The sequence below is a fragment of the Macaca mulatta genome, chromosome 3, assembly GCF_049350105.2.
Source record: "Macaca mulatta isolate MMU2019108-1 chromosome 3, T2T-MMU8v2.0, whole genome shotgun sequence".
Taxonomy (NCBI): Eukaryota; Metazoa; Chordata; class Mammalia; order Primates; family Cercopithecidae; genus Macaca; species Macaca mulatta.
In genome coordinates this window covers 164,393,363-164,411,100 of record NC_133408.1, presented here as the reverse complement: position 1 = coordinate 164,411,100, position 17,738 = coordinate 164,393,363, and the positions used below count along the sequence as shown (strand labels likewise).

The window sequence follows — 17,738 nt, the reverse complement described above, 5'->3', positions numbered from 1 at the left end:
AAAATAAACAACATAAGAACATTTAAAATGTTTTACATTGCTGTTTAGGCATCTACCTGAAACATAATTATACTTTGATTACTATCTCTTGTCTAGCATGTCTATGAGTATAAAAAATACAACAGTGGCAAATTCAGTCATAACAGGTGATTCTACCAATATTCTTATTTGCTGTTATGTAGTAGCATAAATAAATAAAACTCAGGCTGCTCTTTTCACTCTCTTCAGATTGCAGTATTCAGAGTTTCAATGCTGCATTTGCCTCTACCTTGCTCAGTAACTGTGGAACAGCGAGTTAGCCTTTCTATGGCCATTTAAATATGCAAAATTGTTGACAAAGGACCAGTATTTTAAGAGCTTGGAATCCTCTTAATAAAACAGTTTTAATACTCATTTTTCTAATATTTTCTATTATAGTAAAATGCACATAAAATATAACATTTTAACCATTTTTTTCAGTGTACAGCTCAGGGATATTAAGTACGTGCATATTGTTGTGCAACCATCACTGCCATTTGTATCTAGAACCCTTTTCATAAAAGTATGGAAAGCTTCATCAGTTTGCGTGTCATCTTTGTGCAGGAGCAGTGCTAATCTCTGCTTCATTCTAATTTTAGTATATGTGCTGCCAAAGCGAGCGCTTTAAATGCACATTTTAAAGAAAACATTTATTTACAGAGAAAGGAAAAGAAGAAACTGTGACCTTGAAAGACGGTAATAATCTTTTGATTATTGTTAACAAAATAACGGCTTAGATCAATTCCATAAAGCTCCATACCAGGATACTGGGGCATGGTGACTGTCATGTTCTTCCATAAAATGCCCATTGATTCTACACTCAGAAGCAGAGTATAGAGATGGATTGTCTGATCCAAAATGAATATTCCTATATTTTTCTAATTTTCTGGTTGAAGATGAGAAACTGAAAAGTAATTCAAACTCAGATTAATTGAGTCTTTCTATATGCCAGACATTGTTCTAAATAATTTATACACACTGCTTGCCTTAATCCAACAAGAACACAATGAGATAATTTTCTTATTTTCATTTTAAAGATAATAAAGCTGAGATTGAAATGGTATAATAGATTACTCAAGACCACATAATCAATTAACGGTAGGTGAAAGAAGTAGCTCTAGGTTGGCCTGACTCCACAGTCCTTTGTCTTAACCTCTGTGTTCTGTTTTGTTCTATTTCTCTCTTTTTTAAAAGATAGCAGACCATGCCTGCCCATATATTTTAGATTTATGGCCTCAGTCTCCCCAAATCATTCTGTTTTTATATTATTTTTTCTTTTGCAAACAAACTTTTATATGGTAGACAATAATACTTACCTGATCACGGTTTGGACTTGTGTTCTCACAATTCTAAGTGTTTTCTCTGTTGATTTTAAAGCCACTTCATTGAGTTATGGTTGACATACAAAAAGCTGTACCTATTGAATGTACACCGAGTTGATAAGTTTGAAGATAAGTATACACCTGTGGAAGCATCACCACAGTTTATGCCATTAACGTGTTCATCATATCCAAGATTCCTCCTGTCCTCTTATTTATTATTATTTTTATTTGTGATAAGAACACTTAACATAAGATAAATCCTCTTAGCAGATTATAAAATATACAGTACAGTATTGTTAACCATAGGCTATGCTGTGCAGTAAATCTCTAAGACTTATTTCTCAGGTATAATTGAAACTTTGTATCCTTTGACTAACACCTTCTGTCCTTCCCAGTGCCAGCCCCTGGCAACAGGTTTGTGAATTTTAGGGTACAGGGTAAGGTTTTTTTTTTTTTTTGACCGAGTCTTGCTCTGTTGCCCAGGCTGGAGTGCAATGGCACGATCTCAGCTCACTGCAACCTTTGCCTCCTGAGTACAGCGATTCTCCTGCCTCAGCCTCCTGAGTAGCTGGGATTGGAGGCACCTGCCACCATGCCCAGCTAATTTTTGTATTTTTAGGAGAGATGGGGTTTCGCCATGTCGGCCAGGCTGGTCTTGAACTCCTGACCTTGTGATCTGCCTGCCTTGGCCTCTCTGTAAAAGTGCTGGGATTACAGGCGTGAGCCACCGCGCCCGGCCGGGAGGATTTTTATCAGCGTCCTTTGGTGCAATTCCTCTATATTCATTCTTGTAATTTGCTGATTTCTGAAATTATGCCTTTGAAATTAAAACATTTCTTGAAATAAAACTGCCGTACCAGAAGACACCCTATAGAACTCAATACGGTTCTTGCAAACATTCCTGCATCTACGTTCTGATTCTAACACCTGTTATGCACTAAGAGATATAGCTATTTCCAGAATTTGTTCAAATGGAACTTTACTACCATACGCTATGTTATTTGGGAAGTCTTAAATATTTGTAAGCTGTTGGTGAGTTTTCTGCTTATTTAGACTTTGTTTTGTGGGCTTTCCTCACACAGCGCCCGCCCCTGGTGTTATTAGGAGCTCTCTGCTGTAGTTAGGTGGAAACAGTGTGGTTTGGAAGACACCTGATTCAGGTTTTGCTTTGGCTTTCTCACTTGTTGTGTGTAATGTGTAATTATGGTCAACTTTTTCCAATCTCCAAGCTTACAGGCAGTAGGAATTTCAGACTTACAATCAAGTAGATACTTTTGTAGTTGAGTAGAAATATATTTCATGTTTGTTAGAAGGAGTGGCAGAGAAGATTGGGAAATGGCTTTAATTTTATGCCAACCAGTCTATACTGGTGATAAAGAAACTGATCTGAAGTCCATGTTTCTCTCTTCTCTATTCCTTCCCTTCTCTTCCCTGAGCCTCTCCTGCAAGCAGGCCTGACCAATCACTGACACCGCCTCATGGATATAGTTGGATCATAAGAGCTGGAGGCCAGGCACAGGGCACAACTTTCCTAATCCCTTTCCTTTTACTCCCTCCCTTAAGCACTGGATTCTAACACTGCAGGTTAACGTGTCTCTGCACCAAGTTCAGCAGGCAACCTTATTGTCTAAGGCACCAGACCAGCTTTCTATTCATTTCCAATGTTGTTTACTCTCATCGTAGAGACCTGCTTATTTATTTATTAGTATTTTAGAAAATGTGGTAAATTTAGAAAATAGAGTACTATTTAGTCTTTAAAAAGAGGGAAATTCTGCAAGAAGCAATGACATGGATGAACATCATGCATTAAAGACATCATGCTGAGTGAAATAAGCCAGTCACAGAAAGACACATACTGCTTCATTTCCCCTATATGAGGTATCTTAAATAGTCAAATTGACAGAATTATAGAGTGAAATGGCAGTTGCCAAGGGCTGGGGGATGGGGAAAATGAGGAGTTAGTTATCAATGGGCATAAACTTTCAGGTGAGTGATATGAGTAAATTCTAGAGATCTGCTGTATCACATTTTAACATAATTTGTAAGTGGAGGCTAAGCTATGGGCACACAAAGGCACACAGAGCGGTATAATGGGCATTGGAGACTCAGAAGGGGGAAGATTAAGAGGCGGGTGATAAAAATCTACACACCTGGTACAGTGTACACTACTCGGGAGGCCGCTGTGCTAAGACCTCAGAATTCACTACTATACAATTCATCCATGAATTGTAACCAAAAACCTTGTACCCCAGAGCTATCGAAGTATTTTAGAAGATAGTTTTTTTTATATGGTTAATAAAAATATACTGAACCCACGTTAATCACTTAGTCATGGAATTTTTAAAGATGAAGGAAGCATAATCCTCAATGTTCAGACTTCATCTAGTACATGTAAACAATTATGACAATACAATGTGTTATAGGCTAATAACAGAAGGATGAGCAACAATATAAAGGCCCACAGAGCAGACAGCTGAGTGTTTATTATACTGTTATGAGGCTTCCCAAGGCAGGTGATAACTGAGCTAGATGTTGAAGGGTGAGAAGAAGCTTTTCAGGCAGAAAAGACAGAAAATGGCCTTCAAGGCTAAAGAATATCATATGGATGTAGAAGCATGCGCTGACCTATAGTCAACAATACTATGTTATACACTCAAACATTTGTTAAGAGGGTAGATTTCATCTAAGTGTTCTTACCCACAATAAAATAAATATTAAAAATTAAAGACAGCTGCTTTTGTAATATAGCTTTCCAGTGAGGAAAGCGAGATTACACTAAGGTTTTGTTAAAATTTCCAAACAGTATCTGGTCTCTGTTACCTGAGAATATTTCACATTCCCTTGATTTAATTTTGTGGAGCGGAATTGCTGAAATTTTGTGGCTTGATGTGCTCTTCTGGATGATGTTGTGCAGAAAAAGATTTCTGACTATGTACCATAAACATCTATTTTTAAAAAGGGCAATTGTTTAAAATGAAAAAGCTTTTGAATTCTTGAAGATGTACATTTCCCATGTTATCATTTAGGAGACGAAATGCTGTTTTTAAGTTTGATTCTTCTTTTCTCTCTAATATTCAATCAATTCCTGAAGATTGTTCCAAATGCAAGTCTCGATAAATCAGACAATATTTCCTCAACATGAGTAAATGTCAGTGCTTTCAGCTTCCAGTTTTGTTTCGATTGTAATTGTTATTTGTGCTTTTTGAGAAAGAAGTGTTTTAAATGAACACAAAAGTTTCCTTTGTTTGATGTCCTGCAAAATGAGTACGTCTGAGTTGCATCTATTAAAAAGTCTTATATGAGTCAATTTTGTTATTGTCAGCCCCCCAGCCCCCACTTTTGTTTACATGAGTGAACTAAGAGGAAACAACTGTTATTTGACCAATTTGTTTAAATAAAAAGTGACTATGTGTCTCCTAGAAAAATGGCAGGATGTGTTTTTAAATTCTGAATGCCACAACTAAATTTAGCCAAAGTGCATTGCTTTCCGAATGCTTCCAAAATGGAACACTGTGCTTTTGATTGCTGCTTTTGGAGTCTCATTAAGACACTAAAAGGTCAAAGGAACAAGGACTGGAGCAAAATACACTCATTTACAATACACACAGCACAATTAAAGTGTAGAAACCAGCCTTACACACCATGTGTTTCTCCCAGGATATCTGTATAATACAGAGTCCTCTTTATGTGGGTAGCTGATGCGTCTAAATGGTTACATTTATTCTGCCAAATGTCTACAGAGTTTTTACCAGTGGGGAAATATTTTAGATTGCCTACTGTTTCTTCATTATTTCTGAAGAGAAGGTGATACCAGATCAGAATTTTTAAATAAAATGACATCTTTATCCCCTTAGATTTCTACTTTTTTAAAAGACAGACATTCTTCATAAGACCTCTGCTATTACACATACTTTTAAAATTTCATGAGGTGAGAGGGAACAAAATGATTTCTGCCCTTGGAAAGTCTCTCATTGAGGGGTGACATCAGATTTTGACATAGAATACATTGAAAGTACAAACTAACTTGAAACTCAGTTTTCCCAGAAGAGTCTGATCTAGCTTGCAATCCAATTTTCTCAGGCACATTCCTGGAATTTGTTTCTGCTAGTAATCAGAAGATTATTTTCATGTGTATGTGATGATGTCCTGAGTGGAATCAGTGGGAGCTTTCCTCTAATGTGAACTCACCCTTTAATGTTTTACTTACCTAATATATTAAGAGAAATAGAATAGTTTTAAACACCTTGGTACTTGTTTTTCACATTATTTACCTTTTATTCTCTTTGGATCTTAAATGTCTCAAAACAAATTTTAACAAAGTAATACCCAAACCTAGCTTTTTGTCCTTAATTGATTACTATAGTATTTAACATTCTTGCACGTATTAGAACCTACCATATTCCAGACACTGGTTTAGATGCTAAGAATTTAGCAGTGAATCTAGATGCCAAGAATTCAGCAGTGAATTAAGCAGACAAAAATCTCTGTCTATATCAAGCTTCCATTTTTTGTATACATACCTATACTCCTTTGTCCTTTCTACTTTCAACATCTGGCAAAAAGTCCAGAATTTTTTCACCAATCTTATCATTTTAAAGGTTATATAACTTTTTGAGGGAATAACTCTCAATTATTTCCAATGTGGAGAGATATCCCTTATGGTCCTCCTTGCAGATGATAACTAAACTCAATGCTATTTAATGAGTTTTTGTTTGTTTGTTTGTTTGTTTTTTGTAAATCAATAAACAAATCAGTATTTTTCAAAGTGTGTCTTTGGACCACCTGTGTCAGAACCACCTTTAGAGTGCTTTTGAAGTTTCTGAGATACACTTCAGAGATTCTGATTCAGAATATCAGGGTGAGGATCAGGAATCCACATTTTAGTCAGCAAACCCAAGTGAGCATTACACATGCTGAAATCTAACAATTAATTACTTTTTTAGACATGGAGGTGAAGAAAACAATAATTAAATTGGAAGATGATCATAAGAAATTGGACACAAAGGAGAGCCTTGGAGTTTACAATTATGAGAAAACAATACATTTTAATTTTATTATTATTTTAGGACAAAATGGAAAATGATATTTGTAAAATATTGATAAAAAATGTCAAGACAAAAGTTGATCATGAGGTTACATACACATATACATAAAGCATATGTGTGTAGTGCAATGTAGGTAGTGAGTAATGAGGTTCACGTATCTATGGTGTTTTCCAATTTGCCATGTGGATTCTACTCTTCCATGTCCCACTGATGTTATTTGCATTTTACAAATGAAGAAGACTGGAGCACAGAAGCAGTAAATAAGTTTTCCGAGGAAACACAGAAAGTAAATAATGGATCAGGGTTACAATCCCTGCAGTCTAGCTCCATAGTCTAGGCTCTCACCCACTCCTGTCACTAAAGGGATCTAGAAATCATCTCCAACCCCAAACATACTGCTTTATGCATGAACTGTAGAGCAGTGAAAGGATTTAGCACAGTATAACATGCTAAGTGTTTATGATCTAAGGCATCATTGATCAAAATTAGCTGGGGAATAGGAAAACAGAATAAATACAGATCTATGGGAGGTGAGCATCCGCTTATACAATTCAGAGCTGTATTGCAATTGGTTCCAGATGAAAATTAATAATCTAAAGCTCCCATAAAGCTAAAATAAGTCCAAACTCCATCTTAAGGACCTGCTTCTGCATATAACTTTCTTAAGACCTCCCTATGAAACAATTTAACTGAAATTCAAGTTGAATTGTTCTCTCTGTATACATTATTTTGACCCATAACCTTTAAACTAGTTACAAGGAAAACATTAAATGCATGTAATATCGCATACTAAGGCGTTCCTAGAATGCCCTCAAGGATTATGTCATGGAAGACAAAGCTACAATTAAAGAAAGAAAAGTCCTTTAGGGTATCTAGGTTTGCACAAAATCTTATGTTTGGCTTATTATTTATTAGTGCCAGTGTGAATTATGCTTACCCTTTTTTCAATGTAGAATGCTCCAAGACACTCTGTCATTATCATTTTCTTAGCCTATCTAATCATTTAATACTTTTTTTTTTTGTTACTTAGTTTTTATTTCATAATCATAAACTTAACTCTGCAATCCAGCTAGGCATGGGAGAGAACAAGGAAAACATGGAACCCAAAGGGAACTGCAGCGAGAGCACAAAGATTCTAGGATACTGCGAGCAAATGGGGTGGAGGGGTGCTCTCCTGAGCTACAGAAAGAATGGTCTGGTGGTTAAGATAAAACACAAGTCAAACTTATTCGAGTTGTCCACAGTCAGCAATGGTGATCTTCTTGCTGGTCTTGCCATTCCTGGACCCAAAGCGCTCCATGGCCTCCACAATATTCATGCCTTCTTTCACTTTGCCAAAGACCACATGCTTGCCATCCAACCACTCAGTCTTGGCAGTACAGATGAAAAACTGGGAACCATTTGTGTTGGGTCCAGCATTTGCCATGGACAAGATGCCAGGACCTGTATGCTTTAGGATGAAGTTCTCATCTTCAAATTTCTCCCCATAGATGGACTTGCCACCAGTGCCATTATGGCGTGTGAAGTCACCACCCTGACACATAAACCCTGGAATAATTCTGTGAAAGCAGGAACCCTTATAACCAAATCCTTTCTCTCCAGTGCTCAGAGCACGAACATTTTCTGCTGTCTTTGGAACCTTGTCTGCAAACAGCTCGAAGGAGACGCGGCCCAAAGGCTCGCCGTCGATGGCAATGTCGAAGAACACGGTAGGGTTGACCATGGCTAGTAGTACAGGACTTTCCTCGGCGGCAGCGTCTGCAAAGCCATCATTTAATACTTAATTTAAGTGCTGTCACCTATTTAAAGCTTTTCTTTATCACCCTACTTTACCTCATCTCTTAGTCCTCTCTTCTCTTGAAACATAAAAAAGTATTCTCGAGATATACTTGAAAGGGTGAAAACATTATTTTCTGAATAATTGGCACTGGAATTTTTCCTAAGAAGAAATCTATTTCTGGTTAAGGAAATACTTCACATCGGTTTGGGGAGAGAATATAAGACCATGAGAATGAGTGTCATCAAGGGACAAGTGAAAGACAAAAATGAATCAAAATTGGGAGTGCCAAAGAGCGCAGACTGAAGAGGGGAGCAGAGAGACACACAACTTGAGGGGAGCCGAACCCTGAGAGAAATGGTCCAGCAGATGTCTAAGATGGAACTTTCAGTCATTTGTGTGACTGTAATATAAACTTCGTTCTTCCCAAACATGTGTGGATGAAGTCTGTTACACACACACAAAGGCTTGTTTTACATGAGCGGTTTACATGACAATCAAATGAAAGCAATGGAGGTAGGTCTCAAAGCTAGAGAGGAGCAGACAAGATGAAGGAAAAATAAGCCATCAAAAGCTGAGCAGAAAATGGAGTATTAAGAAGAAGGGAAAAGTCAGAACTAGAGACCACTGGCAGAAAGGGCTGGGAGTTGGCAGAAATTCAGAGGAAGACATTACACTTCCCACTGGATGATAAATAAGGTTCAGGCTAATATTATAGGGACCTTGAGGGGTGATGAGTCAAGTGGACATTTGGAATAGTAGCCCTTTCTTTAATTACCATTTTATGTAATTATGCCTTATTCTGTGACCTATATTTTGAGTTTCTAGTTAAGGTATTTTTGTCTTTTCATTTATTCATAATTTTCTTTATGGTATATTATGCACACTGTAAGCTGCTACGTATTTATTGATTTATTTTTGTATAAGAATGAAAGGTGTGGCGGATTGTGAAGGAAAGTTTTATGATCCCAAATCCTAATTTTATAATCTTTAAGTCTTCTCCTGGGAACCTTGTTACGTTCTGGGTATTCAAATGCTTACAGAAACTGCTTTTTGAAAATAATTTTGTCTATGTTTCTATTTCTAGAATGGTTTAATTTTTAATATTTTAATGGATTGAAAGGGCTATGCTTTTAAAATAACACCTATAAACTACATTTCTAAATAATACTGTTTGTTTAATTTTCCTAGAGTTAGTTTAATTTCCCAGCAAGTATTTCAGACTTTATGTATGTTCTAAAGCTTATGATTATTTTAACTTTGTGAGTTAAAAATCTGTGGCTAAGCGCGCTATATTTTAAATATTGGAAGTGCATCTATTTTCCTATGAGGATTCAAAATATTTGCAGTAGTTATACTTGGGATCTAGAAGCTTGTTGGAAGATGCATGAAAAAGTACTATCTGGTACCCATTATGGGTAAAGAAACCAAAGCATAAATAAATGGGTAAGGCACAGAATGGCACTTTATCTTTGGAATTATGCTCATAACTCTAACAATAATTTCTGTGCTCTGAGAAATATTTTTCATCTGCAAGAGAGCTATTCTGTTGATCTTACACATATTAGTTCCATGGTTCGCAATGAAGATTTGAATTAAGTTATGCACGAATAAGTGTAATATATTTATATTGTGATTTTATAACCACCCACCTTGTGAGGCAGATATTATTTCCACTTTACACATAAATGTGGTAGGCCTCCAATGGTTCACACTTCCATATTGACTTATGTGATTTTGGGCTGAACCACGTAGCTCATTTCTAAAGAATATAATATGGCAAAAGCAATGGGATGTCACTTCCAAGATGAAGTTGCTGAGTTGGTGGCCGCCATATTGCATGCCTTTTCTTCATGTTTCACTGGCTGGCTATGAGGGAAGCCAGCTTCTGCGATGTGAACTGCCCTATGGAGAGGTTTATGTGGTAAGAAATTGACATCTGCAGCCAATGGCCGTTGAGGACCTGAGCCCTGCCAGCAGCCATGTATGTAAGTGACTTGGAAGTGCACTTTGCCCTGTGGAGCCTTGAGATGACTGCACTCTGGCTTAGACTTTGGTTCACTCCGCAAGACACTCTGAGCCAGAGACATTCAACTAAGTGCACTTGGGTTCCTGACTCACAGAAAATAAATAATAAATGATCATTTTTAAAAAAGTGGATTTATTTTTAGATAATTTGTTATAAAACAATAGATAGCTAGTACAAAGAGGAAACTGAACTCCAGAAAATTTGTGTGATTTGTACAATATTTATCACACATAAAGAATGTAAAACTCAGGGTTTTCTGACCACTTGGTCACAGAAGGGCTCTCTAAAAGGTGACACTGAGCAGAAACCTAAATCAAGTGAGCCATGTGAACATTCAGGAAAAATGCCCAGGCAAAAAGACAGGGCAAGGGCAAATGTTCCGCAGTAAGAACAATGGAACAGCAAGAAGACCAATGTGGACAGAACAGAACAAACTGAGAAAGATGTATCAAAAAGACAGGCAGAAGCCAGATACACAGAGGCTGATAGCCATGCTGAAAACGTTGGATTTTGTTCTAATTCAGGTAAGAAGACATTAGGGTGTTTTAAGCAGAGAAATGATATGATCTGATGCACTTTTTAAAAGAGATACTTTTGGTGATTTGTAGAAATGGAAATGAAGAACAGAAGGAGGAATGACCCAGTATGGAGACTTATTGAGGGGTTCACTTGTCTGGGTAACAGATTGTGATGTCTTGGACTAGAGAAGAAGGAGTAGAAATGGTTGCAAATGGTGGATTTGGGTACATTTAAAGGTAGAACCAACAAGAATTGCTGATGGATTGGGTATAGATGTCCTGGAAAGACAGCTGTCAAGGATTATTTTTATGTATTTTTAAATAGTTTTGTAAATTGTAGGTTGTGCATCCTAAATGTAAAAATCTGAAATTTGAAATGCTCCAAAACTCAAAACTTTTTGAGCACTGACATAATGTTCAAAGGAAATGCCCATTGGAGCATTTCAGATTTCGAATTTTCAAATATGAGATCCTCAACTGTATAAACATGTAATGCAAACATTTCAAAATCTGAAAATATCTAAAATCTGAAACACTTCCAGTCTCAAACATTTCAGACAAGGGATGCCCAACCTGTTATAGTTTTGTTTAATGAAAGGGAGGATAGTGGAAGAAGGGCAAATTGAGATAGAGGATGGGAAATAAGAATTTTAATTTAGAATATTGCAGAGCGACAAAAAGGCCATTAAGTATATACATTTGGAAGTCATTGGTGTAGAGATGCTACTTAAAGTCTTGGGTCTGGTGGAGTTTACCTAGAAAGTGAGTCCAGATAGAGATGATATAGGAAAACAGAGACTTGATTTATTCTGCTATTTAGTGGTCAGGTAAATTAGAAAGATCCCGCCAACAAGACTAGGATGTAGCGGCCAGTTCAGTAGGAGAAAAGCCAGAAAAGTGTGGTGTCAAGACAGCTACATAAAGCATTTCCAGGAGAAAGAATTGACCAACTGTGTCAGATATCACTGACAAGATGAGGAGACATTTACCAGAATGGACTCAGGGTACAGAGGAAAAGAAAGGTATTTGGATAAGAATGAGGAGGTTTAGTTGTGACCAAAGTACGATTTAGGATTTTGATCACTGGAAACTAATGGTTTCAAAATCATGACTGTACTTGGCTTTCACCAAAGTAGATGTCTAGATTCAAGGTGCTCAGACTTTAGAGAAGATTTGGGCTAAAGTACGTCTGTAGGTATAATACAGTCTTGACACCCTCCTTAGATTTTGAGAAGATGGTCATGAGTGTTATCTCTGGAAACAGTTGACCTTTTCTTCAGGTTAACTACCATTTTTATTTGATTATGCCCTCTGCAAACTGGGCTGAAATTAGGTTTTGTTCTTTTCTCATTATCTTTTTGGCTAGGTTTCTGGGGAGATAACACAGAACTTTCCTATTTGTCTTAGTCCATTTGAACTGCTATAACAAATTACTATAGAATGAGTGACTTAAACCACACACATATATTCTCACACTTCTGGAGGCTGTAGTGCCAAAAGATCCAGTGTTTGGTGAGGGCACACTTCCTGTTGTGCAGATGACTATCTTCTCCTTGTATTCTCACATGTCAGAGAACAGAGAGCTAGAGCAAGTTCTTACTTTTCTTCTTATAAGGGCACTAATCCCATTCATAAGTGCTGCATCCTCATGATCTACTTACTTACCAAAGTTACTAACTTCTAATACCATCACATTGTGAGTGAAGATTTTAACATAAAAATGGGAGGGGGGCGGGGACACAAACATTCAATCCGTAAGAGCATTTCACATTTTGCAATTATTTTTTTTCTAAGAATAGATATGTGTGTGCATATACACACACATACATATAGGTAAAGGATAGCACAATTTATATTTGACTTTCTTGTATTTGAGAACACACATTCTTAAAATAATAAGCAGATATGATATAATTTTCAATGTTGATTGAAATACCTAGGGAGCTACGTAGTAGCACTTTTATTTTGAAATTTCCTCTTTTTATGTTCTATCAGCATTAACCTCTCATCTTTTTCTTAAAAGAATAAACTGAAGTCTTCTTTACATCATCCCACCAGGGAGCCTAGAGCTTAACACATTCCACAGGAGCTCTTTGTATACTTGATTTGTTCACAAGCTTTATTTTTAAGGAATAAAAAAGTGAAATCTCATCTGATAATTTTTATTCTTTCCTACCTTAAAATAAGAAATTACATGATAAAATTTCCAATAAGCAACACTAAAATGTAGCTTCCTTTTGATAAGTGTAAATTTTTTTTCAAATTTCAAAGAAACAAGTTACAGCATATCTGGTGTGAAACATTCCTTCGTTTATAAGATGTAACTAAGATTTTAGGTAAGACATCCTAAAGACCTAAAGATCAATTTTCCCAATGATACATTTATGTAATCAGAGGATTTTAAAACTGAATACATTCTTGGAGAATATGATAAATGATGTTTGAGAAGTTACTGGTTAGTTACAGAATACATTGTACAGGTAAAACAGTAGCTTTGCAGTATTTTACCAATTGGGACCTTTGGAATTAAGAACAATGGTTACTCAGACATAAAATTTCATTTTTGTAGCTGATATTTAATGCCATGTAAATTAGAATAGTTTAAGTACTGAAGGGATAGCCATATATTGTTCCAAAGTTGTTATGTTTTCTGAGATGAAGGAGGGGATTAATTAATTAATTTGACACTATTGGTAACAAAAAAAAATTAGAATTGTAAAAACTGAATATGGGAGAGGTGTTTCTATTCATCAGATTTTGTCCAGGCAGGATGATTGCCCCTCTACGACTGGGGCACAGGGTATGGTTCTTGAGAGGGTCACCAAAGGGAGAAGTGAAACTAAGAGCAAGGCACTGAAAGGAATCAGGAGTAACTAAAGCCTTACCAGGAGTCCAGCATACATAAGCACAGTGAGTTGTTGACCAAGGTCAGCAGGAGGTATTAGATCTGAGAAAGGTGAATCAGAAAGTCAATGTCTAGGGGTAAATAGAAAAGTTAACATGACTACTTGAGCAGTGGAATGATTTTCTATGAAAAATGTTTTTATTACATTGAAACTCTTTGAACCAGCACAAAGGAAACTATAATGTTCTCAATAAAAATGACAATAATAGCTAGTACTTAAGAATGTTTACATGCCATTAACTATAGATAACACTATATATAGTATCTCACTTATTTTCCAAAACAACTTCATGAACTATCTCCTATAATTACGTTAATTTTCCAGATGAGATAAAGTCTTAGAGGGCTTAAGTATTGTATTAGTCCATTTTCATGCTGCTGATAAAGACATACTTGAGACTGGGCAATTTACAAAAGAAGGATGTTTAGTGGACTTATAGTTCTGCGTGGCTGGGGAGGCCTCACTATCATGGTGGAAGGTGAAAGGCATGTCTCACATGGTGGCAGACAAGAGAAGAGAGCTTGTATGTGGAAATTCCCCTAAAAACAGCAGATCTTGTGAGACATATTCACCGTCACGAGAATAGCATGGGAAAGACCCATCCCTATGATTCAATTATTTCCCACTGGGTCCCTCCCACAACACATGGGAATTGTGGGAGTTACAATTCAAGATGAGATTTGGGTGGGGGAACAGCCAAACCGTATTATTCCAGCCCTGGTCCCTCTCAAATCTCATGTCCTCGCATTTCAAAATCAACCATGCCTTCACAACAGTCCTCAAAGTCTTAACTAATTTCAGCATTAACTCAAAAGTCCATAATCCAAAGTCTCATCTGAGACAAGGCAAGTCTCTTCTGTCTATGAACCTGTAAAATCAAAAGCAAGTTAGTTACTTCCTAGATACAATGGGGGTATGGGCATTGGGTAAATACAGCCATTCCAAATGGGATAAATTGGCCAAAACAAAGGGGTTACAGGTCCCGTGCAAGTCTGAATTCCAGTGGGGGAGTCAAATCTTAAACCTCCAAAATGATCTCCTTTGACTCCATGTCTCAGATCCAGGTTATGCCGATGCAAGAAGTGGGTTCCCATGGTCTTGGGCAGCTCCGCTCCTTTGGCTTGGCAGGGTGCAGCCTCTCTCCTGACTGCCTTCAAGTGCTGGAATTGAGTGTCTGTGGCTTTTCCATGTGCCCAGTGCAAGCTGTCAGTGGATCTACTATTCTGGGGTCTGGAGGACTGTGGCCCTCTTCTCACAGCTTCACTAAGTAGTACCCCAGTAGCAACTCTGTGTAGGGGATTCAATCCCACATTTCCTTTCCACACTGCCCTAGCAGAGGTTCTCCATGAGGGCTCTGCCCCTGCAGCAGACTTTTTCCTGGGCATTCAGTCATTTCCATACATCCTCTGAAATCTAGGTGGAGGTTCCCAAACTCTAATTATTGACTTCTGTGCACTCATAGGTTCAACACCACCTGGAAACTGCCAGGCTTTGGGGCTTGCATACTCTGAAGCCATGGCCTGAGCTGTATGTTGGCCCCATTCAGCCACAGCTGGAGTGGCTGGGACACAGGGCAGAAAGTCCCTAGGCAGCACACAGTATGGGGATAGCCCACAAAACCATTTCTTCCTCCTAGGCTTCTGGATCTGTAATGTAAGCGGCTGCCATAAAGACTCCTGACACACCCTGGATACATTTTCCCCATTGTATGGGGTTAACATTCCCCATTGTATGGGGTTAACATTTGACTCCTCATTACTTAAGCAAATTTCTGCAGCCAAGTTGAATTTCTCCTCAGAAAATAAGATTTTATTTTCTATCACATCGTCAAGCTGTAAAATTTCTGAACTTTTATGCTCTGCTTCCCTTATAAAATTGAATGCCTTTAACAGCACTCAAGTCACATCTTGAATGCTTCACTGTTTAGAAATTTCTTCCACCAGATACCCTAAATCATCTCTCTCAAGTTCAAAGTTCCACAATTCTCTAGGGCAGGGGCAAAATGCCACCATTCTCTTTGCTAAAACGTAACAAGAGTCACTTTTGCTCCAGTTCCCAACAAGTTCCTCTTTCCATCTGAGACCACCTCAGCCTGAACCTTATTGTCCATATTGCTATCAGCATTTTGGGCAAAGCCATTCAACAAGTCTCTAGGAAGTTCCAAACTTTCCCACATTTTCCTTTCTTCTTCTGAGCCCTCCAGCCTTTTCCAACCTCTGCCTATTACCCAGTTCCAAAATTGCTTCCACGTTTTAGGGTACCTTTACAGTAGCTCCCCACTCTACTAGTACCAATTTTCTGTATTAGTCCATTTTCATGCTGCTGATAAAGACATACCTGAGACTGGGCAATTTACAAAAGAAAGAGGTTGAATGGACTTACAATTCATGTGGCTGTGGAAGTCTCACAATCGTGGTGGAAGGTGAAAGGCTCGTCTCACATGGCAGCAGACAAAAGAAGAGAGCTTGTTCAGGGAAACCCCCCTTTTTAGAACCATCACATCTTGTGAGACATATTCACTATCGAGAGAATAGTGTGAGAAAGACTGCCCCCTTGATTCAATTACCTTCCACTGTGTCCCTCCCACAACACGTGGAAATTGTGGGAGTTACAATTCAAGATGAGATTTTGATGAGGGCGCAATCAAACCATATCAAGTATCATGCTCAAAATGACAGATAGAAAAGCAGTTGATATAGTTTCAATCCAAATCCCCACCAAATCTCATGTCAAATTACAATCTCCACTGTTGGAGGTGGGGCCTGGTGGGAGGTGGTTGGATTATAGGGGCAATTTCTCATGAATTGTTTAACATCATCCTCTCAGTGCTGTTCTTGTGATAGTGAGTTCTCATGAGATCTAGTTGTTTAAAATGTGCAGCCCCTCCCCACTCCCTCACTCTTGCTTTGGTCATGTAATGTGCCTGCTCATCCTTTGCCTTCTGCCATTGTGAGTTTCCTGAGGCCTTCCCAGAAGTGGAGCAGATGCCAGAATCATCCTTCCTGTACAGCCTGTGGAACTGTGAGTCAGTTAAACCTCTTAAAAAAAAAAATAAATTACCCAGTCTCAGGTATTTCCTTATAACAGTGTGAAAATGGATTAATAGCGTGGTAGAGCCAGGACTCCAAACTGAGATATGCTTGGTTTCAAAGCCTATGGGTTTGGCCATGATCATATCTAAGAGAGAACCCCTGAGGAAACTGAGCCTAGTCACCACTATGCTGATTGACAAACAACCTTAGCACCATCCATGGCTTGGGTCTCTTTTATCCTGAGGCCATTGAACTGGTGCGATGCGGAAGTTTTCCTATTCTCCACTTGTACTTTGCTTTATAAGTCTGGTGATAACACTTCACATTTAAGTTTACTCATTTATTCAAGAAATAATATGAACAAAGTGTGTAGCCTGTAGGAGTAAAAGATGAATACGCCACTGACTTTATGGAGCTCACATTTTATTACATGTTGATCTTCTAACACTTCATCCCGAATTATTTATTATTGGTAATATTGTGAGAAATGACAGAGGTTATCAATGAAGAAAGAGTGAAAATAATAGTTGCTTCATTTGATAAATTATTTTTATTTTTATTTAAAAAATTTAATAAATTAACTTGATAAATAAAAATTGCACATATTTATAGTGTACATGATGTATTAATGTATGTGCACATTGTTGAATGCTAAATCAAGTTAATTAACATAGGCATTACCTCACATAGTTATCATTTTTCTGTAGTGAGAACTCTTAAAATCTATCCTTTCAGTAATTTTCAAGTGTATAATATATTGTTATTAATGATAGCTGACATTATGCACTGATGCAGTACTGAATACTCTTCTCTTATGAGAAGTGGGTGGTATTAAAAGGTACTGTGCTAATGATGCATTGGTCAGAGTCATGGAAAACCAACCCTTAATAATAGAGTCTTATGTTCCTTACTGGATACTGTCACAACTCTTCACATCTTTTATTCTCACAGCGCTGTGTGTGTAAAGGAGAAAACTGAACCTCACAGAATCTAGACAGTTACTGAACAATAGAGCTTTGATTTGACAGCATGACTTTGGAGCCCGGAATCGCTTACCATTAATTATGTCATAGTGCCTCAGGTTTACCCAG

General features: G+C 37.6%; 1 non-coding gene and 1 pseudogene across 2 annotated transcripts; both read right to left on the bottom strand.

Moving 5' to 3' along the window:
- Positions 1–537: 537 nt before the first annotated feature.
- Positions 538–641, bottom strand: LOC114677176 (U6 spliceosomal RNA). The gene has a single exon (XR_003728480.1). It is a non-coding gene; the product is annotated as a U6 spliceosomal RNA (small nuclear RNA).
- Positions 642–7,395: 6,754 nt separating this feature from the next.
- LOC100425508 (peptidyl-prolyl cis-trans isomerase A pseudogene) lies at positions 7,396–8,152 on the bottom strand (annotated as a pseudogene). Its single transcript, XR_001443838.3, has one exon. The product of XR_001443838.3 is annotated as a peptidyl-prolyl cis-trans isomerase A pseudogene (transcript).
- Positions 8,153–17,738: the final 9,586 nt, after the last annotated feature.